Here is a 25334-nt window from a genome sequence, read left to right on the forward strand (position 1 = left end):
CTATACAGGGGATATTACACTGATACAATGTATACTATACAGAGGATATCACACTGATATAATGTATACTATACAGGGGATATCACACTGCTACAACGTATACTATACAGGAGTATTACACTGATACAATGTATACTGTACAGAGGATATCACACTGATACAATGTATACTATACAGAGGATATCACACTGATACAATGTATACTATACAGAGGATATCACACTGATAGAATGTATACTATACAGAGGATATCACACTGATAGAATGTATACTATACAGAGGATATCACACTGATACAATGTATACTATACAGAGGATATCACACTGATACAATGTATACTGTACAGAGGATATCACACTGATAGAATGTATACTATACAGGGGATATTACACTGATACAATGTATACTATACAGAGGATATCACACTGATGCAATGTATACTATACAGGGGATATCACACTGATACAATGTATACTATGCAGGGTATATTACACTGATACAATGTATGCTATACAGGGGATATCACACTGATATAATGTATACTATACAGGGGATATCACACTGATACAATGTATACTGTGCAGGGGATATCACACTGATGCAATGTATACTATGCAGGGTATATTACACTGATACAATGTATACTATGCACACTGATATAATGTATACTGTGCAGGAGATATCACACTGATATAATCTATATTATACAGGGGATATCACACTAATACAATGTATACTGTGCAGGGGATATCACATGGATACAATGTATACTGTACAGGAGATATCACACTGATACAATGTATACTGTGCAGGGGATATCACACTAATATAATGTATACTATACAGGAGTATTCACACTGATACAATGTATACTGTAAAGAGGATTTCACACCGATACAATGTATACTATACAGGGGATATCGCATTCATACAATGTATACTGTACAGAGGATAGCACACCGATACAATGTACGGTATACTATACAGGGGATATCACACTGATACAATGTATACTGTACATAGGATATCACACTGATATAATGTATACTTTGCAGGGGATATCACACTGATATAATGTATACTGTACAGGAGATATCACACTGATACAATGTATACTCTACATAGGATATCACACTGATACAATGTATACTATACAGGGGATATCACGCTGATAAAATGTATACTTTACCGGGGATATCACACTGATACAATGTATACTGTACAGGAGATATCACACTGATACAATGTATACTGTACTGGGGATATCACACTGATACAATGTATACTGTACAGGAGATATCACACTGATACAATGTATACTGTACAGGAGATATCACACTGATACAATGTATACTGTACTGGGGATATCACACTGATATCAGTGTAATATCCCCTGTATAGTATACATTGTATGTTTACTGTACTGGGAATATCACACTGATACAATGTATACTGTATCGGGCATATCACACTGATATAATGCATACTATAAAGGGGATATCACACTGATAAAATGTATACTGTACAGGAGATATCACACTGATACAATGTATACTGTACTGGGGATATCACACTGATACAGTGTATACTATACAGGGGATATCACACTGATACAATGTATTCTGTACCGGAGATATCACACTCATACAATGTATACTATGCAGGGGATATCACACTGATATAATGTATACTGTGCAGGGGATATCACATTCATATAATGTTTACTGTACAGGGGCTATCACACCGATACAGTGTATACTATACAGGGGATATCACACCGATACAATGTATACTATACAGGAGATATCACACCGATACAATGTATAGTATACAGGAGATATCAAACCGATACATTGTATACTATACAGGAGATATCACACTGATGTAATGTATACTGTACTGGGGATATTACACTGATATAAAGTATACTCTACAGGGGTTATCACACTGATATAATGTATACTATACAGGGGTTATCACACTGATACAATGTATACTGTATCGGGCATATCACACTGATATAATGCATACTATAAAGGGGATATTACACTGATATAATGTATACTATACAGGGGATATCACACCGATACAATGTATACTATACAGGAGATATCACACCGATACAATGTATACTATACAGGAGATATCACACCGATACATTGTATACTATACAGGAGATATCACACTGATATAATGTATACTGTACAGGAGATATCACACTAATGTAATGTATACTGTACTGGGGATTTTACATTGATATAAAGTATACTCTACAGGGGTTATCACACTGATATAATGTATACTATACAGGGGTTATCACACTGATACAATGTATACTGTATCGGGCATATCACACTGATATAATGCATACTATAAAGGGGATATTACACTGATATAATGTATACTATGCAGGGGATATCACACCGATACAGGGGATATCACACCGATACAATGTATACTATACAGGAGATATCACACCGATACATTGTATACTATACAGGAGATATCACACCGATACATTGTATACTATACAGGAGATATCACACTGATATAATGTATACTGTACAGGAGATATCACACTGATGTAATGTATACTGTACTGGGGATATTACACTGATATAAAGTATACTCTACAGGGGTTATCACACTGATATAATTTATACTATACAGGGGGTATCACACTGATACAATGTATACTGTATCGGGCATATCACACTGATATAATGCATACTATAAAGGGGATATTACACTGATATAATGTATACTATACAGGGGATATCACACCGATACAATGTATACTATACAGGAGATATCACACCGATACAATGTATACTATACAGGAGATATCACACCGATACATTGTATACTATACAGGAGATATCACACTGATATAATGTATACTGTACAGGAGATATCACACTAATGTAATGTATACTGTACTGGGGATTTTACATTGATATAAAGTATACTCTACAGGGGTTATCACACTGATATAATGTATACTATACAGGGGTTATCACACTGATACAATGTATACTGTATCGGGCATATCACACTGATATAATGCATACTATAAAGGGGATATTACACTGATATAATGTATACTATGCAGGGGATATCACACCGATACAGGGGATATCACACCGATACAATGTATACTATACAGGAGATATCACACCGATACATTGTATACTATACAGGAGATATCACACCGATACATTGTATACTATACAGGAGATATCACACTGATATAATGTATACTGTACAGGAGATATCACACTGATGTAATGTATACTGTACTGGGGATATTACACTGATATAAAGTATACTCTACAGGGGTTATCACACTGATATAATTTATACTATACAGGGGGTATCACACTGATACAATGTATACTGTATCGGGCATATCACACTGATATAATGCATACTATAAAGGGGATATTACACTGATATAATGTATACTATGCAGGGGATATCACACCGATACAGTGTATACTATACAGGGGATATCGCACCGATACAATGTATACTATACAGGAGATATCACACCGATACATTGTATACTATACAGGAGATATCACACTGATATTATTACAGGAGATATCACACTGATGTAATGTATACTGTACTGGGGATATTACACTGATATAAAGTATACTCTACAAGGGTTATCACACTGATATAATGTATACTATACAGGGATTATCACACTGATATAATGTATACTATACAGGGGATATCACACTGACACAATGTATACTGTACTTTTGATATTACACTGATAGAATGTATACTATACAGGGGATATTACACCGATACAATGTATACTATACAGGGGATATCACATTGATACAATGTATACTATACAGGGGATATTACACTGATATAATGTATACTATACAGGAGATATCACACCGATACAATGTATACTATACAGGGGATATCACATTGATACAATGTATACTATACAGGGGATATCACACTGATATAATGTATACTATACAGGGGTTATCACACTGATATAATGTATACTATACAGGGGATATCACATGGATACAATGTATACTGTACTTTTGATATTACACTGATAGAATGTATACTATACAGGGGATATTACACTGATATAATGTATACTATACAGGAGATATCACACCGATACAATGTATACTATACAGGGGATATCACATTGATACAATGTATACTATACAGGGGATATCACACTGATATAATGTATACTATTCAGGAGATATCACACTGATATAATGTATACTATACAGGAGTTATCGCACTCATATAATGTATACTATACAGGGGATATCACACTGATATAATGTATACTATACAGGGGATATCACACCGATACAATGTATACTATACAGGGGATATCACATTGATACAATGTATACTATACAGGGGATATCACACTGATATAATGTATACTATACAGGGGATATCACACTGATATAATGTATACTATACAGGAGTTATCGCACTGTCATACTTTTCTGAAGTGACTTTTGTAGGGCGAATTACATTCCCAGTAGTAATGGAGAGGATGTGCAGACTGTTGTCATCACTGCGCTTATGTCTTAGCAGATCATTGTAATGTGAATGCTGCCTGTAGATCTGTATAGGCGAGGTCTCCACCCTGCGGCCCTCCAGCTATTGCACTATAGCTTCCAACAGCTGTCTGGGCACGCTGGGAGTTGTAGTTGTGCAGTAGCTGTAGAAGCGCCGTCTGCAGACCTCTACAGTATAGATATGGTGGTGCTGGAGTCTGACTTCTCTTGTCGTCTACATAGATATGTGCGATATTTGTTTGGCCAGCATTCATGGTGGGACCGTTCATCTCTTCTGTTCTCAGATGATAAAAGCGGAAACACACAGATCCAATAAAATCCCCATTGATGTCAGCGGGGAAAACGTGTCTTCAGTTTGCATCCCTTCCATTATGGAGAAAATAGCGCAGTCTGCCGCACCGTTTCTTCTGTTCAAAATAACGGAACCGTGATGGAATGGTGGATTCTGTTTTTAACATTGTAGTCAGTGGGATACACATGCCAACAGAATGGTTTCCATTTCTGGTTATTTCATATAACGTATCTGTCTTTCCCAACTGCACAAGGCGAGATAATAATTGATGGAAGCATCACAAACTAATGAGAAACGGAAGCAGAATGGAAACAAACTGAGACTAAAGGGCACGTTTTATTGATGGATCCGGCAGACTTTTCCGTAAAAAAAATGGAAGCTTGTTGTTTCCGCTGCGCATCCGCTTTTCATCGGTTTGCTTTTATTTTATAATGGATCCTTAACCTCTAAATGGCACAGCATGTAAGTTAACGTCCTGTGGATGGCATGGGCTCTGAAGAGCGTCACACAGAAAATAAGCCTCGCGGGCCTGAGACTGAATGCTAAAAAATCATTCCCCATAAAAGGGGTTTTATTGTGCAAAAGTGGGAAAACATCAAACCTTTTCTAGTAACATCGTAATCATATCTGCCTGATGAACGATGTGTTCAGGTCATTCATTCTGTAAAAAAGTCAGTGGCAGAATTCATGCTCCCGGTCCTCCCAAAAAAATTATTAAAAGTTTTACAATATGTTATTTGTACCCAAAAATGGTACCAATAAGAACTACAGTTCGCTACGTGAAAAACAAGCCCGCATCCAGCCATGGCGACGGAAAGATAAAAACGTTATGGCTTTTGAAAATGGGATATGAAAATCCCCCAAAAATCATTGTGTCCCTATGGCCAAATAGGCCGTGTTCTTAAGGGGTTAAAAACGGATACATAATGCTGATATGAATGGAGCCTAATAGAGGTATATCTGTATCTATAGTGTCTTAGTGTCGCTCGTCATGATCGGCCCGGCAATAAAATCGGATCGGGTTCATCCCAACCTGATTTATAACAAAAATTGCCAGAGAATTAGTTTAAAAATAAAGAAAGACGTGTCTGTTTTTTTCAGAGACTGTGGCTCAGTGGTTAGCACTGTTATCCTGCAGTGCTGGGGTCCTTGGCTCAAATCTCATCATGGACAACTTTGAAAAACTCCACCCATGATTTGGCCTTGGTCAGATTTGAACCTATAAATTCAATACTGCAAGGGAGCGGTGCTAACATCTGAGCCACCACACTTGTATGAATAAACACAAAGAGAACATACAAATCCCACCCAGATGCTGTCCACAACTCCAGCACTGCAAGACAGCAGCGCCAACAACTGAGAAACACACAGACAACATACAAAGCCCACCCAGATGCTGTCCACAACTCCAGCACTGCAAGACAGCAGCGCCAACAACTGAGCCACCGGAGGAGGAAACCGAGAAACACAGCGACACCAGACAAAGCCCATGCAGAGGTGGTCCTGGGACAGATGTGACCCTAGACCGCAGCACACCATGCTTGTTCTTTCTTCTCCTTCCTCTTTCTTTTTCCTTCTCCTGCAGACAAGGAGAACATAAAAGTGAAGAAGAAAGACAAGAAGTGAAAGTAGAAGCAGGAGGAGGAGAAAGGGAAGATTATATCCAACATCTGCATGGAGTTTTTATGTTCGCTTTATGTTTATCATTCTTGTTCTTCTAAATTATCCCCTCCTCTGGAAGAAGTGTGGTGGCTCAGTTATCAGCACCGCGGCTTTGCACTAGTGGCGTTCTAAGATCAGTTCTGTTGATTGGCAAGATCTGGATGGAGATTGTATGTTCTCTTCCTCTGGAGCAGATAAGCGCGGTGGCTCAGTTATTAGCACCGCTGCCTTGCAGTACTGGAGTTCTGGGTCCAAATCTGCCCAAGTTTTTCAAACTCCATGCACTTGTTGTCCTTGATGAGATGTGAACCCAGGACCCGAGCACTGCAGGGTGACAGTCGTAACCACTGAGCCACATTCATTAAACACACACAATTTTTTCCTGCCATTGATTTTAATGGGAGTCCGGATCCGATTGTCCATAACCCCTCAGCACTGTGTCATCTGTATACAGAGGCCTTCTCTTCCTGAGATGATGCCCCAACAATGGGGGGGCTATTTTAGGATGCCGCTGACAGTTGGGTTCCTGTGCCTCTTCTGCTTTGTTTTGAAGGAGCTGAGACCTGCAGAAACGTTCACATGTTTTGCCATTAACCATTTAAGTGCTGGAATTTGTGTATCATTTTGTGAACTTCACCAGGGCTGAAGTAGTTAACAGATGACAGAGGCCCGGTGATAAGAATCTGCTGGTGTTCCTGCTGCATCTGCTAATGATCCGCAAGCAGGAATTTTCGCCCTGGGCAGGAAATGTAAACAAACAAACTTTGAGGGAGACCTTTAAAGGGGCCGGTAAAGATGGCTGCCGCTGTCCGGGTTGTGTGGGGCTGCCAGAGCCGTCATTGGAGGCTTTCTGTTTGGCTGCTCGTCAGTCAGTCCATTCTGGAGTGGAGGAACAGATTAGAGAGGCCCTGGACGGCAGACAGAGCTCCTTTTGTCTTCCTGGGACAATGACGCTGGCCTGGGATTGGCCGCCTTTGGTCTTGCTCGCCTGTTTCCGCTCCCTTTAGAGAAAGGCTGGTGGAAAAAGCACAAACACAAGAAGCTGCCAGTTCATGGAGGGACACGAAATAGATGAGAAAATGGAATGGTGCGATGCCCCCTCGTTCTGTCACCCATGTAACCGTTCTGCGCTCCGCAGTACACAGCTCCATGTAATGTATACTCTATGTACCTGATAAGCATCTCACAAGGGGTTATCAAAGACACAATCTACAAACGTATACAATGTAACAGCGACATAAGAGGAATGCTGGCGGATCCTCCACGCATCCCCCGCCGACCGCCGGGCTTTATGTCACTATTGGGTATCATCTTGGACTTGTTATAGTTATACTGTGATGTAAACTGCAGGTATCCACGGAGCGCCCCTTTATTAGACCCCTCTAGTAGAGCGTTAGACCTTCTTGGCCCTACAGAACCCCAGAAATTCACAGTGCGCAGATTCCACTAGCTGATGAAATGGTTCTGCAGGAATATCGGCCGTCTAATGTGGATTCACACTGACACCGATCCACGGAAACGTGCCACGTGTCTTTATGCTTCACCGATCGGGAGAGGGTCGGGGGGCTCTAATAAAGGACCATTCCATGTATCTAATAACAGGCCGTCTCTTTCCCTTTCCTCCCTTTCTCTGTTCCGTACCTTGGAGCGGTGAGGTGTGCGCTCAGTGTGCTCGCCCTCTTGGTGGATGTGGTCCATGTAGTTGATTAACTGATTGGAGCAGTAGAGACGCCGACAGTTTCCGGTAGAGTCCAGCTCTGGGCTCCGTCATCCCCTTCACATGAAGGAGGGGTTCATGGTGCCCCCCTTGGGTGCTGTTAATGGCTCCCTGGGATATAATGACTGTATATTACTTTGCACCAAGGCTGCATGTACTTTCCTCTCCTGTGCTGGGGGGTACATTGACCACCATTGCAGACAGTTACTTTCCTGCCAATGGCTGGCATCACGCCACGTTACCTATCCACACTTAGAGTGTTAGCCCTTCTAACTGAATATTTGGGAAAGGCCAGCGGGCATCATCACACAGGTGGCACCAATGAGGATCACATTTAGTGAGGTGATAAGGAGTGGAGGCCAGAAGCAATCCCAAAATCCAGTTGCCGAATTAAAGGACTTTCTCTTTCTGAGTTCCTCCTTTGAGCCCATTTTCACCTCTACATTTTCCATCACACAGTTGGCTGATTTTTCACAACTTTTTGGAATTAGTTGTGGTAGAAATGTTGTTTTCTTCATGCTGATCTGTGGGCATAAATGTAACCTTCTCGCTGCCTCCTGGCATTCCATATCCTTAGACCGGGACTTTTGTCTGTGACCTTTGACCTCTTTGGTGTTTCGGTCCCTTTAATGCTCAGGTAGTTGTCACCCCTCTGGCTAACATGGAGGTGACGCGGGGGCATTCGTCACCATGGGACGCCGTCTAGACAGATAACGAGTGTCAGCTCTTCGGTGTAGCATCAAGACTTGGACGTCTCCGGCGATGAGTTGAGATTTCACCTTTTTGCACTACTTTTGCAGTTTATATTTGAAAATGATGCCATTTAGTGAATTCCTGACAGTTTGGTGACTTTGGGTTATTTTATGTTGCGCACAGAGCCGCTGTCATAGTTGTGCTCGGGGCCCTTGGACCAAATAGCACCTTAGCTCCTCCCATGTCATGTGACCTAATGGAAAAACAAAGTTTATTAGAAAATTGCAGGTTGTCTATATTATAAAATCAGAAACCATTCAGGGTTGGGGTCCTTGTGTTCGGTTATGCACTCTGCGGGGGTCCGGGGGCTTGGGTGTTATCTGGAGCAGAGTTAGGGCTAATTCATGCCACCATGTTTTCGGTTCTTGCCCTGTTCGAGTCTACAATCGGCTGTGACAACAGACGGACATGGAGTACAAAACGCGGCATGTGCGATACCTATGTGATTTAAGAATGAAACTCGCCCATTCACAAATAACGGAGGCGCATGGAGGTTTTCACAGAAATATTGCTAAGAGATTCAGAAAAAATTATGTTGGGGCAGAAGTATAACAAAAACCAGGACCAGGGACCTCATATGGGGCCGCAGCTCGATGAGCAAAGGCAGAGCCAACACAGACGAGGTTTTAGGAACTTTTGTACATTCAGCCGTATCCAGGTCCGTTCAGCTCTGCTACATCTGTGTTGTTCTAGAGGTTTTCCAAGATGGTAAAAATTGGTGGCAGTAGAGGAATGGAAAAAACCTACTACTTACCTCTCCGCTGCCGTGCGCTTCGGTCTGCTATTTATGATCATGTGACTGCTGCAACCAATAGGAGGCTCGATAGGGTCATCATCAATGACATCCCATAAACCTGCCGGAGAAAGCCCAGATGACAGGTTAGCGGAACGTCACCAGGTCTGATGATGGCACCTATCAGATGCCAAGGCACCAGAACGCTGGCATAGTGCTTCGGCACCACAGTAAATATACTGCTTTTATAGACTTTTGGGCATTCAGACGACACATTTAAGTCCAGAATGCAGAACTTGGCGACTCGCTCTGTAAAGCTGGCTATAGGTCTGATACTGGTCGACCAATCACAAATGAAGCCAGCCCGGTATTTTCAAAGGAGCGATCAGCAGCTGCGGATACCTCTGGTGCCACTTATCAGCAGGAAACAAAGGAGTTAAAGATGAGAAGTTAGTAGAGAATGCTCCCTCGCTGGAGACCTCCAGTCCGGGGGCCGCAGCAGTGAAGACCCATCCTGCCCGTACGTTATGGTCGCTTCACAAGGCCTCACAGGCGGCCAAATAATCGCCAAATTCAAATGATAGTCCTGCAGTGTAAACACGGCCGCCGACAGGGTGACAAGCGATGCACTGCCAGTCGCTGGTTGATCAATGGTCGTCTGCTGTAAAGTCACAGGCTTTTGTATGTGAGCATCTTGGGGAGATCCTCTATGAATGATACGTCAGCGGACAATCGGCGCTCTGTGTACAAACCAATGAATGATTGCCGGTTTTATGCGGCGACTATCTTACGGTAGTGGCTGACTGTAGACAGACAGCGCGGTGGGTGCCCATAGCTCCTTGTAATGTAGGGGCTGCCAGGTACTCCTCCAGACTGCCGCTGACCCCCGGGGATCCCACCAACAGGACAGCTGATTCTCATGGGACCCTTCTAACATAAATTGACTGTAAGAAATGGACTACAGAACAGAGGAAGAAAGAAACAATTACGGGGGGGGGGGGGGGGGGGCATGCGATATTCCAGGGAAAACTCAAGTCTCAGAAAGACCCCAAATAAAATAACCATGAGACGAAGAGACGCATCCACCGCTGTCATGCAGCAAAACTCACTTGTATTTGTTCCGTCTGTGCATTATAAAGCCCCCCCCCCCGCCTCGGTTGAGCCAGCCCCCCCCCCCCCCCGCCTCGGTCGGGCCAGCTGCTTGGATTTGGGAGTCTGCCAGACTTCTGCAAGATGAACATACAATGGGCGGAGGACACCATACAGAACATTATGCACTTGTGGATTCCAAATTTCTTCACCCGCAGTCGTCATGGCTGTCACACCGCAGCGTTATCCACATCCAACTTCCCTGTGAGTGTTAATCAGGCCTGAGCCCTAATCCTGGAATCGCAGACCAGCCGTGGATGATGTTCAAAAATGTTAATCAACTCGGAAGGCGTAGGCCAGCACCTGGTGGCTGCGTTATCGCCGTCCCGGGGAATCAATTATATCTCTGGCCTCCATGCCAAGGTCATGACAGATTCCTAGTACCACTGGAAATGCTGGCACCTGGCAGCTGCCTGACTGCAGAGCACCACCTGGCAGGGGTCGTAGTCAGCTCCCGCATCACTGGAGTCGCTCACATGTATAGTGTACGTGGGATGGGGAAAATATACACTCGCCAGTAACATCCCTCCCCTAGAAGGAGTATGTGTATATATGTATACACTCATTGTTAGTAACATCCCTCCCCTGTTGTATCGCCTCTAGCTTGGATACAAGATATAATACGGACGGCATGGGGGCATACAGGTGCTGTATGATATCCTGTGACACATCGCTCCATAGTTGATGTAACTGAGCAGTGGGGGCAGGATTGGGGCGCTCACCCCGAGGTCTCCAGACACGAACACGGCTGTCGTCAGCACCCGAACTAAACCTGGATTAATCACTGAAGACAACCCGATTCCTCTCCCTAGCATCTAGTTTCATCGTTCACAACACCACTGCAAACTGAGATGATGGTGGGAATCAGTGGCCGTACACATAATGGGGGCGACAGTGGGGGTCAGAGGCCGTACACATAATGGACAACGTGAAACCAAATGTCCTGCAGTCAGCTGCCTGGAAATGGTTTTGACAGACACCGGGGTGTAATGATGGTGCCCCCTGTCTCTGGATGGCGGACACCGAAACAGGTGGAGCTGCTGGTGTTTGTCAGACGATCAGACGCTCCTTTCTACTGGTGGTCTGTACGGGGCATCCTGAGCCTGGTCGCTTTGTGTGCCCCCATCTACTGGTCCCAACAGTCTGGTCAGAACGGCTCGGTGGGGGAGAATTTGTCGATATCACCATCCAGCCTCTCACATACAGAAGTAGCAGAAGATTTGGATAAACTCTTTCTACATCAGATGGCCAAGCTCTCAAGCCCAACATAGTGATCATGGGAGATTTTACCCATCCAGACATTTGTTGGGAATCTCTCAGGTAAAAGTAATGGATCCAACAGATTCTTATCGGCTCTTGCTGACAACTTTATCTTCCAGAAGGTAGAATAGAAAACAGGGGGATCTGCTATCTTGGCCCTAATTCTTACCAACAGGGAGGGAATGGTTGAGGAAGTAAGGGTGGCTGGGACCTAAGGAGGCAGCGATCATGATATCCTTGGATGTTGGATAACAAGGGGAGGAAGACCTGAGAAGACTCAGACCTCAAGGTTGGATTTCAGAAAGGCAGATTTTACTGAACTCAGAAAGAGGAATCCAATGGCTGGATGTTCTTAAGGACAGAAATGTCCAAGAAGGTTGGGAAATATTGGGAAATGAGATTCTCAGAGCACAATCGTTACCAATCCCTAAAAGAAGGAAGAATGGGAAGCATTTAAAGAGACCCGGATGGATGAATACAGAACTTGTACACATGTTATAAAGGAAGAAAAATATGTTTATCAAATGGAAAGAGGGGGAATATCTAAAGAAGAATATAATGGGGTCTGCAGAAACTGTAGGGCAAGGGTCAGAAAAGCTAACGCTGATAATGAATTGAGGCGTGTAAGAGAGGCCAAAAGCAACAAAAAAGGATTTGGGGGTCAAAAGCAGAAGAAAAGTCACAGATGCTATTGGATGCTTACAGGATGAAAATGGTGAATTGGTTAAGAATGATGTTAAGAAGAACAAACTTTTAAATTCCTATTTTGTATCTGTTTTCTCGCAGAAAGTGGATGGAACATCAACTGATCTTCCCTGCGCTATTGGGGGACTAAAAGAATGCAGGCTATCTATAAGCAGAGAGATGGTGAGGGAACACTTAGCTAACTTACATGAATTCACATCTCAAGGTTCAGATGAATTACATCCTAGGATACTAAAGGAAGCAGTGAAGGTAATTGCTGAACCACTCGCCATAATCTGTGAAGATTCCTGAAGAACAGAAGTCCCAGAAGATTGGAAAAGGGCAAATGTTGTCCCTATATTCAGAAAAGGAAAGAAGGTGGATCCAGGAAACTACAGGCCTGTGAGCCTGACTTCTATACCGGAAAAGCTCATTCAACAAATTATTAAACAGCATGTATGCAAGTACTTGGATGAGAATGGAATAATTAACCGGAGCCAGCATGGGTTTGTAACAAACAAGTCATGCCAGACTAATCAAATTTCCTTCTATGACAGAATCACTGACTGGGTTGATCAGGGAAATGCGGTATATATAGTATATCTGGACCTTAGTAAAGCATTTGACAAAGTATCTCATACCATACTTATTGGAAAAATGACCAAATCTGGGATTGACAAGACAACTGTTAGGTGGATTCACAACGGGCTGAGTGATCGTACTCAAAGAGTGGTCATAAATGGCTGCACATCCAAGTGGAAGAATGTATCAAGTGGGGAATCACAAGGCTCTGTCCTCGGCCCAGTGTGGGTCAACATTTTTGTAAATGATCTGGAAAAGGGAATTGAGGGGAAACTGATTAAATTTGCCGATGACACAAAGCTAAAAGGGATAGCTAACACTAGAGAAGAGAGAGAGGGTATTCAAAAAGATCTAGAAAAGCTTGCACAGTGGTCGGCGACTAACAGAATGGTATTTAACAAGGAGAAATGCAAAGTCCTACATCTGGGCAAGAAAAATGAAAAAAGCACATACAGAATGGGAGAAATTGGGCTAAGCAGCAGCACATGTGAAAAAGACTTGGGTATACTAATAGATCATAGACTGAACATGAGTCAACAATGTGATGCAGCAGCCAAAAAGGCAAACACAATTGTGGGATGTATTAGGAGAAGCATAGAGTCTGGATAATTACCCCCTCTACTCTTCCTTAGTCAGAACTCATCTGGAATACTGGGTCCAGTTCTGGGCTCCCCACTTTAAAAAAGACATAGACAAACTGGAGCAAGTTCAGAGAAGAGTTACCAAGATGGTGAGCGGTCTGCAAATCATGTCCTATGAGGAGCGGTTAAAGGATCTGGGAATGTTTCGCAGAAGAGAAGGCTGAGAGGAGACTTAATAGCTGTCTACAAATATCTGAAGGGCCGTCACAGTGCAGAGGGATCAGCCCTATTCTCATCTCTACAAGGAAAGACTAGAAGTAATGGGATGAAACTGAAGGGAGGAGACAGAGATTAGATATTAGACAATGAGGGGGATCAATGAGTGGAACAGGTTATCACAGGAGGTGGGGAGTTCTCCTTCAATGGAAGTCTTCAGAGGCCGGACAGACATCTGTCTGGGATGATTTAGTGATCCTGCACTGAGCAGGGGGTTGGACCCGATGACCCTGGAGGTCTCGATGAACCTGGAGGTCCCTTTCAACTCTATGATCCCAATAATGCACCCCTCTGGTAACGGGGTGAAATCTCTTCTCTGCGTTATAGAGACGTCTAGTGGCCAACAAGCTCTACAAGTGGAAGAAGAGGTCACTACACACAAGGAGCCTCCGAGAGCCTCTTATAGGCCGGGGGGGGGGGGGGGCACTTTTAGAGTCTCTGGTGACAAGGCCGTTCATCTAATCACCACAACTCTCATCATTTGTATATTGGAATGAGATGGAACTGAATGCCGGGTTCTGCAGCAAAATAACAACTTCTTCTGGGGCGGAATGTTTTTACAAAGAGTGTATTATCAGGAATTTTTTCAAAAGCAGGTGGAAAGCATTGACCACCTGCAGGTAATTAAATAGCTGCGGATGGTATTTTAAGTGATTTGCAGATTTCACTTGCGTGAAAAAAACGTGACATGCTCCATTTTAGTGCAAATCACGCGTGCGGGAGCTCAGAGAGCTCATGTGTCAATTGATCTCCCGCATGAAAAAAAAACCAATTATAGTGCATCTGCAGTAGAAGTCTGCGCGGGCCTGATTTTCCCTGTGGACATGAAGCCTAAAAACCGCAGCAAAAATCCACGACTAATCCACAAATTTCTGCTGCACATTTTGCCTCTGATTGACGTGCAGATTTATCCCTCTACATGTGGAATTTCCCAGTGTGATTCCGTGCAGATTTGTTACAAGCGGCAGGTCACTTGATGCGGAATCATATAGAAATTCCATATGTGGATTTTGCCCATTCGCAGGGTTAAATCTGCACGTGAATCTGAGGACAAATGCGCAGCAGAAATATGCGGATTAGCCGTGGATATCTGCCACAGTTATTAGAGATGGAGTCCACACAGAAAAATCCAAGGTCAGCTCCTGCTTTCTGGATGCGGCCTCGGGTGCCGTCACACACCGCATGGATGCGGCCTCGGGTGCCGTCACACACCGCATGGATGTGGCCCCGGGTGCCGTCACACTCCGCATGGATGCGGCCCCGGGTGCCGTCACACTCCGCATGGATGCCGCCCCGGGTGCCGTCACACTCCGCATGGATGCGGCCCCGGGTACCGTCACACTCCGCATGGATGCGGCCCCGTGTGCCATCACACTCCGCATGGATGCGGCCCCGGGTGCCGTCACACTCCGCATGGATGCGGCCCCGGGTGCCGTCACACTCCGCATGGATGCGGCCCCGGGTGCCGTCACACTCCGCATGGATGCGGCCCCGGGTGCCGTCACACTCCGCATGGATGCGGCCCCGGGTGCCGTCACACTCCGTATGGATGCGGCCCCGGGTGCCGTCACACTCCGTATGGATGCGGCCCCGGGTGCCGTCACACCCCGCATGGATGCTGCCCACTTCCCACAACAGAAAATTGGTCGTGAATATGCAGCAAATCTGCAGGGGCCAAAACTGCCACTGAGGTCGGTTTCAGACGAGTGTAGGCACAACTGCACTCGGGGGCACGGAATGTAGTTGCACCTGAATGAGGGGAATTTCTTCCCCTTCGCCGACTTTTCAAACTATCTGCCAGAGCGCAGGATTTGGAAAAAAGCCATGGTAAGATAGTCGCTGCCCGGACGACGTGTTCACTACAGGGCGATCCGATCTTTTCTCAGCCGTACTATTAATGGGTGAGAATCCTGATAGTGAAAACTAAACCATTGAAATCAGTAGTTTTGTTTTGTCCCACGTTCGTCTGAATGTGCCCAGCAGGCGCTTTTACGGAGGAGCCATCATCACTTAGTGAATGGAGGCAGAGCGGGCGGAGAGCGTTCCCACCACCCGCCTCCACTCACAGGCGGGCGTTCAGAGATTGAATCTACTGTCATTAAGTGATATCCACAACAGATTTCAAATGGGCCGCAGAGAGTTTTCTGTTCCGTGCGGACACGATTTTTTAAATTTTATGCACATGGCTAATTCTGTAAATAAAGCCGATTTTTCCACAGCGAATTCCACACATTTGATTAGTTTGCTACAATGTGTGCAGTTAAAGGCATGAGCAGCACAAAGATCCCCTGGCCTCCAGAGTGATACATTGTATCCTCTGCATGACATTAGTGATGTGGATGTAGCCAGTGAAAAACTGACAGAAAGTCTATTAGGGAGCTGCAGAAGGTGATCATACAGGGATCGAACAGTGTTTATGTATGCCAGACAACACCCCCCCCCCCCCTTTGGTGGTATCCCCTGAATATCATCTAAATACCTTATTATTCAGAAAGACATCAAATAATATTCAAAATAAAGGGGCGAATGGTGAGGGCAGCGAGATGTGACTAGGGGGCGGACTTAGTCAGCGCAGACATTTACGTGTCACGGTGTTGTTCCTCTGGGGCTTGAATTTGCTACAATCGGTGCGTCTTTACTTCAAAACTGCAAGATTAAATACCTCTGTATAAAAGCTTCTGCAGAATTAGGGGCGTCTTATGATGTTGGTGTTCTGCAGTTAAAAATGCAACATCTACGCTATTTGCCAAAATGCACTAGTGCTGCGTCCTGTGGACTAATCCCACCCTTAGGTACCATTCACATTTCTGCCAGGACACAGCAGAATTTGCTGCTGTGGGATTCTGCATTAAAGTCCACAGGGCTACGTCGCGGTTTGATGTGGAAGGTCCCTATGGGGTTCTATCACAAGCACTAGCGGCTGCTGCTGGCATTTTAAATGCCGGATGGAATTTTCAAGTGTAGGAGTAGGCTGTCCATCCGTCGGCTTCTCGCTCACACACTAATGGGTTATATCATTTAGTTGATGTCACCAAAATCATTCTCTGAGCAAATAGGTGAGACCCCTGCAGGAATTTGATACCCCCATTATATTTGGGGTAAGAGGCTCATCTGTGAAGAAGGTAACCTGCATAAGGACGGAGCATTAGACGTGTGCCCTGTCTACATGTGATGGTTGTGCTAGTACAGGTGTCGGCCTCTCCATGGTCATACCTTGTCATCTGAGTGCTGCTGGCTGGATTGATGCAGTCTTTAGCTCTGCTTCCCATTGTGACTGGCAGGTGACCTTGTGGTCCGACAATGGCCGCACAGTTGCACATTGTAATAAGGCTGCTGGGAGCTGATAATGTTACACAACCCTGGGGGGAGGATTGTTATATGTTACATCCTGTCCTATCTATAAAGATACAAAGTCAGGGCTGTGTCCTCGGGGCTATGTTCACAACAGGCTGCATTGTGGTGGAGTGCACAATACAGGTGAATGGAGTTATACAGGATCCTCAGCACATGAATCTCTGCTGGGTGCAATACAGAAACCTCTGTCCCTCTTCACACAACCTGTGCCCCAGTAGTTGCCTCTGTCCCCTCCGGTCTGCCTCTTTTACTCCTGTCTGTCTGTGTCCCTCCTGATACTACCTGTCATCCTCCTGTCTGTCTCTGTCCCTCTTTACTCTGCCCGTTGCCCTCCTGTATGTCTCTGCCCCTCCTGACTCTGCCTGTCTTCTCCTGAGTAGGTTGGAAAGCTCGCTATAACATCATGTATTTTTGTTAGCCATCAGATGGTATCATATCTACAAGATTACTTGGTTTCTCTTACTGAGAACAATCACTTTCTCCTTTCTATCTATGTCTCTCCTGACTCTGCCTGTCTTTCTCCTGTCTCTGTCTCTCCTGACACTGCCTGTCTTCCTCCTGTCTGTCTCTGTCTCTCCTGACACTGCCTGTCTTCCTCCTGTCTGTCTCTGTCCCTCCTGACTCTGCCTGTCTTCCTCCTTTCTATCTATGTCCCTCCTGACTCTGCCTGTCTTCCTCCTGTCTGTCTCTGTCTCTCCTGACACTGTCTATCTTCCTCCTGTCTGTCTCTGTCCCTCCTCACCCTGCCTTTCTTTCTCCTGTCTGTCTCTGTCCCCCCTGATTCTGCCTGTCTTCCTCCTGTCTATCTCTGTCCCCCTGACTCTGCCTGTCTTCCTCCTGTCTGTCTCTCCTGACACTGCCTGTCTTCCTCCTGTCTGTCTCTGTCCCTCCTCACCCTGCCTGTCTTTCTCCTGTCTCTGTCCCTCCTCACCCTGCCTGTCTTCCTCCTGTCTGTCTCTGTCCCTCCTGACTCTGCCTATCTTTCTCCTGTCTATCTCTGTCTCTCCTCACACTGCCTGTCTTATTTCTGTCTGTCTCTGTCCTCCTCATTCTGCCTGTCTCTGTCTCTCCTGACACTGCATATCTTCCTCCTGTCTATCTATGTCCCCCCTGACTCTGCCTGTCTTTCTCCTGTCTCTGTCTCTCCTGACACTGCCTGTCTTCCTCCTGTCTATCTCTTGTCTCTCCTGACACTGCCTGTCTTCCTCCTGTCTATCTCTGTCTCTCCTGACACTGCCTGTCTTTCTCCTGTCTCTGTCTCTCCTGACACTCCCTGTCTTCCTCCTGTCTGTCTCTGTCCCTCCTGACTCTGCCCTCATCTCTGCAGGTAACAGCAGGGTATTTACACTATTGTGACGTGTGATTTATTAGTATGTTTGCATTCTCCCTTTGGATGGAATTCTTCTTTACGTGTCACTGGAGGAGCGTGCTTCATGTCTGTATCCGCCCGGATGTTGGCAGGCTGCGCTGCTCTTGTTGTCTCTGCTGCATTCCTTCTGCCTCTGTGATCCATAGATACACAGTGATAACAAGTCCCCGGTACCTGCACTGCCATGTCCTGCGCTACCTGTGCCCAATGCCAAGTCTGCAGCTTGCCAGGAACATACTTTGCCCTCTCACCAGCACTGCTGGGTCTGAACTCTCTTCTGAACTTGGGGAACCTCAATGTGAATGAATTGATGAGTTACAAGGCCCAGGCGGACAATGAGAGAAGGGGAGGCAGGTGACTATGACAGCCACAGCCCCCCTCCTATGTGCGGCTCATAGGACCTGGCAGGTTCCCTTTAAATCACCCCCAGAGCTGCAATCATATTTCTGCTAGCTGCCTATTAACCCATAGTGGGAAATCAAGTGACAGTTAGAAAGTTAGGTCACTTGGCGATGTGGATACAACATTCGCATGCTCCAAATTGCAGCTGGCTGAATTGTGAACACAGCTCTGGATGTGATTGGAGTGCAAGATACTCGATTGAGCCTGTGATGTGCGGGTACATTTAGGAGACGTCCCCGGAGCTGTCCTCTGAGCCACTGCTTGTGACACAGACATGATGGAGCGATGAACGGCCACTTACAGGGGTCCTAATAAACTGGACGCACTCTGTCTCTTGTTACGTGTCCTCCTGCTACATGAAGAAATAAGGGTTCTGGGAGAATCGGCTTGGGCACCAATAATCTCGTAGCGCGCACGCAGCAGTCCGATGGCGTGTTAGGTCACCACCTCTCCTCATAGACTAGAAATACTCCAGGGACACGCTGCACACATATACACTGGGTTAGACGTGATAGGCTTAGATACAGCAGCTCAGCAGACTGTATCACACAAGACAGGATTAGATACAGCTGCTCAGGAATCCAGTGCTTCAGAAGGTTGAGGTTTTCGACCGGCGGTTTATCGCAGCAAAATAGCTGCAATAGAACGCTCATGTGAAAGAGACCCTAAAACTAAAAAGGTTCGGTCCGTGTCACCAGCAGAGCAAAGTGCGATTGTTCCCAGAGAAGCCAAGGAGTCTTGTAGATATGAGACCTTTTACTGGGTAACAAACATACATGATGTTACAGCAGCTTTCCAACCTACTCAGGGGTCTTCCTCGGGATTAATGGAACAGAGCTAAAGTTCAGAAGATGTTTCAGTTCCATTTGTGTATAAATCTTTAGATCTGTTCCATTAAGCCTGAGGAAGACCCCTGAGAAGGTTGGAAAGCTCACGATAAGATCATGCATGTTTGTTGGCCATTAAAAGGCCTCATATCTACAAGATTACTTGGTTTCTCTTAAGGCCCATTTAGACACAACAATTATCGCTCGAAATTTGCTCAAAAGCCATCTTTTGAGCGATAATCACTGTGTCTAAACTTCTGCCCATCGTGCACTATTTGTTCATCTCTGACTTCAAGCCAGCCTGAAGTTAGCGATGAGCCTTATCAGTACCGCACGCTGAGTTCTCAGTGGGATATCGCTGACGGCTCCTAGAACAAAACAGCTGTTTGCAGATAACAGCGTTCCTGCTGTCATCTGCATACAGCAGAAGGCTTCATTTACACGCTAATGAACTCGTAAGTAGCTAATTAGCTACTTAAGAGTTTATGTAAAGTGATCGCTCAAAACTGTTACTCAAACTGCCGTTTGAGCGAATTTTGAGCGATCATCTTTCAGTGTAAATGGGCCTTTACTGAGAACAGTCACACAGAGCCCTTAAAGACATTGACTTGGCATACAGTATCGCGTAGGGTTAGATGAAGCAGCTCGGTGGACCGTACCACACCAGATTGAATACACCAGTAGCATATTTCCGATGCATCCTATCACTGAGGCTGCCTTCACACCTGCGGGACGATCGCACAAGATTTGTGCATTGTGAGACACACCAATCTAGCGCGAATATGAACCTTATTCTTTTGAATGGGGTCATACACATGAGCGATGCTTTCCTGCATGGCACCGTGATCGGGGCATGCCCTATTCTTGTGCGTGCTCTCGCATCACATCTCCCATGGTCCTCAGTAGGGTCGGCGGCAGCATCGCACCATGTGCGAGGGGCAGGCGATGCAATGTTTCCACATTACAAAAAGGATCCCTACATCCCTGAAGGGATGAGAGGCGGTTTTGGCATAAAATGCCTTGCATCCGCACAGATACGCAGGTTGGCGAGCGCGATACCGGGCTTGCCTGTGTGAAGTTAGCCTGACTGTAGAGGCGAGATTAGTCGGATCGGTGGGATGATGACGTTTCTTTGTCTCTAATAACGGCACAGAATCTGATTATTTCTTCAGGGGATCCTGGAGGACATCAGATCTGTGATCAGACGTCACTTCTCTGGGTGACAAAACACCTCATAACGTCTTGTAGGGCACATGCTGAGGATGGACTCCGACCAGGGTTCTGGCCTTATACCAGGGGGCACGTGCTGAGGACGGACTCCGACCAGGGTTCTGGCCTTATACCAGGGGGCACGTGCTGAGGACGGACTCCGACCAGGGTTCTGGCCTTATACCAGGGGGCACGTGCTGAGGATGGACTCCGACCAGGGTTCTGGCTGTATACCACGGGGCACGTGCTGAGGACGGACTCCGACCAGGGTTCTGGCATTATACCAGGAGGCATGTGCTGAGGACAGACTCCGACCAGGGTTCTGGCCTTATACCAGGGGGCACGTGCTGAGGACGGACTCCGACCAGGGTTCTGGCCTTATACCAGGGGGCACGTGCTGAGGATGGACTCCGACCAGGGTTCTGGCCTTATACCAGGGGGCACGTGCTGAGGACGGACTCCGACCAGGGTTCTGGCCTTATACCAGGGGGCACGTGCTGAGGACGGACTCCGACCAGGGTTCTGGCCTTATACCAGGGGGCACGTGCTGAGGACGGACTCCGACCAGGGTTCTGGCCTTATACCAGGGGGCACGTGCTGAGGACGGACTCCGAACAGGGTTCTGGCCTTATACCACGGGGCATGTGCTGAGGACGGACTCCGACCAGGGTTCTGGCCTTATACCACGGGGCACGTGCTGAGGACGGACTCCGAACAGGGTTCTGGCCTTATACCAGGGGGCACGTGCTGAGGACGGACTCCGACCAGGGTTCTGGCCTTATACCAGGGGGCACGTGCTGAGGAAGGACTCCGACCAGGGTTCTGGCCTTATACCACAGGGCACGTGCTGAGGATGGACTCTGACCAGGATTCTGGCCTTATACCAGGGGGCACGTGCTGAGGACGGACTCCGACCAGGGTTCTGGCCTTATACCAGGGGGCACGTGCTGAGGACGGACTCCGACCAGGGTTCTGGCCTTATACCAGGGGGCACGTGCTGAGGACGGACTCCGACCAGGGTTCTGGCCTTATACCAGGGGGCACGTGCTGAGGACGGACTCTGACCAGGGTTCTGGCCTTATACCACGGGGCACGTGCTGAGGACGGACCCCGACCAGGGTTCTGGCCTTATACCAGGGGGCATGTGCTGAGGACGGACTCCGGCCAGGGTTCTGGCCTTATACCACGGGGCATGTGCTGAGGACGGACTTTGACCAGGATTCTGGCATTGTACCAGGGGGCATGTGCTGAGGACGGACTCCGACCAGGGTTCTGGCCTTATACCAGGGGGCACGCGCTGAGGACGGACCCCGACCAGGGTTCTGGCCTTATACCAGGGGGCACGTGCTGAGGACGGACTCCGACCAGGGTTCTAGCCTTATACCAGGGGGCACGTGCTGAGGACGGACTCTGACCAGGGTTCTGGCCTTATACCAGGGGGCATGTGCTGAGGACGGACCCCGACCAGCGTTCTGGCCTTATACCACGGGGCATGTGCTGAGGACGGACCCCGACCAGCGTTCTGGCCTTATACCAGGGGGCATGTGCTGAGGACGGACTGCGACGAGGGTTCTGGCCTTATACCACGGGGCACGTGCTGAGGACGGACTCCGACCAGGGTTCTGGCCTTATACCAGGGGGCATGTGCTGAGGACGGACTGCGACGAGGGTTCTGGCCTTATACCAGGGGGCACGTGCTGAGGACGGACTCCGACCAGGGTTCTGGCCTTATACCAGGGGGCATGTGCTGAGGACGGACTGCGACGAGGGTTCTGGCCTTATACCAGGGGGCACGTGCTGAGGACGGACTCCGACCAGGGTTCTGGCCTTATACACTGCGACACAAGTAACTGAATATCCAACTTCATTGGATTTTGGTCGCCGGTCACAGGTCACATGTGACTTTTTCCACCATAGACATTAATGTTGGTTGCACGCCACTGCGGCATTCTTGTGATTTGGCTGCTAATTCATAGTTCTTAAAACAGTTGCGTGACTTTTATGTGACGTGTGTCGCTGGAAAATCGGCACATGACGCTGCACTGTACCCCAAGAGGACGGCCCCACAGGACGGATACCCGGCAGGGCTGCTGCAGAGGAACCAATCCGTATGCTGCAGGCATGTCAGCTTGTACTGGGAATTTTTGCCATGTGCCTCGGATTTGTTGCAGCCTTCCGTGAGGGTGTGTGTCCCTTTAAGTGCACATGTAGTGCATACAGACCATTAGTAATGCAGCTTTCTCGTGCTCCCTGACTGTAATGACATCTTTGTTTCATGGTTTGTGGGATATTTCAGGAATGTGTCCTGTGTGACCCGCGGCGGAGGACGTCACAATCCCCGGTTGTCTCTGCCTGCATTTACTTTTCCTTCTGTGTAGCTTATTACTGGGGACCCCGAACTCCAGACATGCCCTATCTTTTTGGTGTGCAGCATTAGTGACCTTTCACACGGGTGGAATTCTACTGCAGCTCACAGCACAGTTGCGGATTTCGTCAAATATTGCCGTTTTTGTAGCATTTTTACCTGCAGAATGCGTTTTATGGAATTTCTGGCTTTTTTCCCCACCAAAGTTACCTGCGGAGTTTGTTGTGGGTTACGTCTGTGGGTTACGTTGTGACCCCCACAGTGGCCTAAGTAGTAATAGTGGCCCCCACATTGGCCCCAGTAGTAATAGTGAATAATAAAGGCAACAGCAGCACTCACATGGATTCACTCCAGACCAGTCCCAGTGACTCCACTGCAAACAATGCAAGTGAGGAGCAGGTGGATGCAGCAGCCCAGCTTGGTCAGGATCACGACCAACTAACCAGTAGAAATGTGCAGCAAAGACTAGGCAGCATCAGATGGATCTTCAAAACAATTTTCCAATCTTTATTCCACAATTGTGACCGAAACGTCGCAGGTTTTACCTTTGTTGGAGGAATAAAGATTGGAAAATTGTTTTGAAGATCCATCTGATGCTGCCTAGTCTTTGCTGCACATTTCTACTAAGTAGTAATAGTGGCCCCCACATTGGCCCCAGTAGTAAAAGTGACCCCCACAGTGGCCTCAGTAGTAATAGTGACCCCCCACAGTGGCCCCAGTAGTAATAGTGACCCCCACAGTGGCCCCAGTAGTAATAGTGACCCCCACAGTGGCCTCAGTAGTAATAGTGACCCCCACAGTGGCCCCAGTAGTAATAGTGACCCCCACAGTGGCCCCAGTAGTAATAGTGACCCCCACAGTGGCCTCAGTAGTAATAGTGACCCCCACAGTGGCCTCAGTAGTAATAGTGACCCCCACAGTGGCCCCAGTAGTAATAGTGACCCCCACAGTGGCCTCAGTAGTAATAGTGTCCCCCACAGTGGCCTCAGTAGTAAGTGTCCCCCCACAGTGGCCTCAGTAATAGTGACCCCCACAGTGGCCCCAGTAGTAATAGTGACCCCCACAGTGGCCTCAGTAGTAATAGTGTCCCCCCACAGTGGCCTCAGTAATAGTGACCCCCACAGTGGCCTCAGTAGTAATAGTGACCCCCACAGTGGCCTCAGTAATAGTGACCCCCACAGTGGCCTCAGTAATAGTGACCCCCACAGTGGCCCTTGTTGTGGGTTACACCTCTGCTGTTTGTTCGAAATCCGCAACAATAATTCTGCAAGACGTTGTTAATTCTGCTGCGGAAAAAGCCCTGCAGAGTTGATATAAGGACGTGTGGATATGAAATGATGTGGGTGCAAACCTTTTAGAGACTGAGTCCCCAACCTGGCCTCTGTAGTAATAGTGACCCTTATATTGGCCCCGTTAGTAAAAGTGTCCCCCACAGTGGCCTCAGTAGTAATAGTGACCCCCACAGTGGCCTCAGTAGTAATAGTGACCCCCACAGTGGCCTCAGTAATAATAGTGACCCCCACAGTGGTCTCAGT

At 46.8% G+C, this 25334-nt stretch overlaps 1 protein-coding gene across 3 annotated transcripts in view; it reads left to right on the forward strand.

Moving 5' to 3' along the window:
- The window catches only part of DENND2B (DENN domain containing 2B), a 219049-nt gene that overhangs the window by 73769 nt on the left and 119946 nt on the right, over window positions 1-25334 (forward strand). The gene's annotated exons all lie outside the window — the stretch shown is intronic.

Source organism: Eleutherodactylus coqui, chromosome 11 (genome assembly GCF_035609145.1).
Source record: "Eleutherodactylus coqui strain aEleCoq1 chromosome 11, aEleCoq1.hap1, whole genome shotgun sequence".
NCBI classification, from domain to species: domain Eukaryota; kingdom Metazoa; phylum Chordata; class Amphibia; order Anura; family Eleutherodactylidae; genus Eleutherodactylus; species Eleutherodactylus coqui.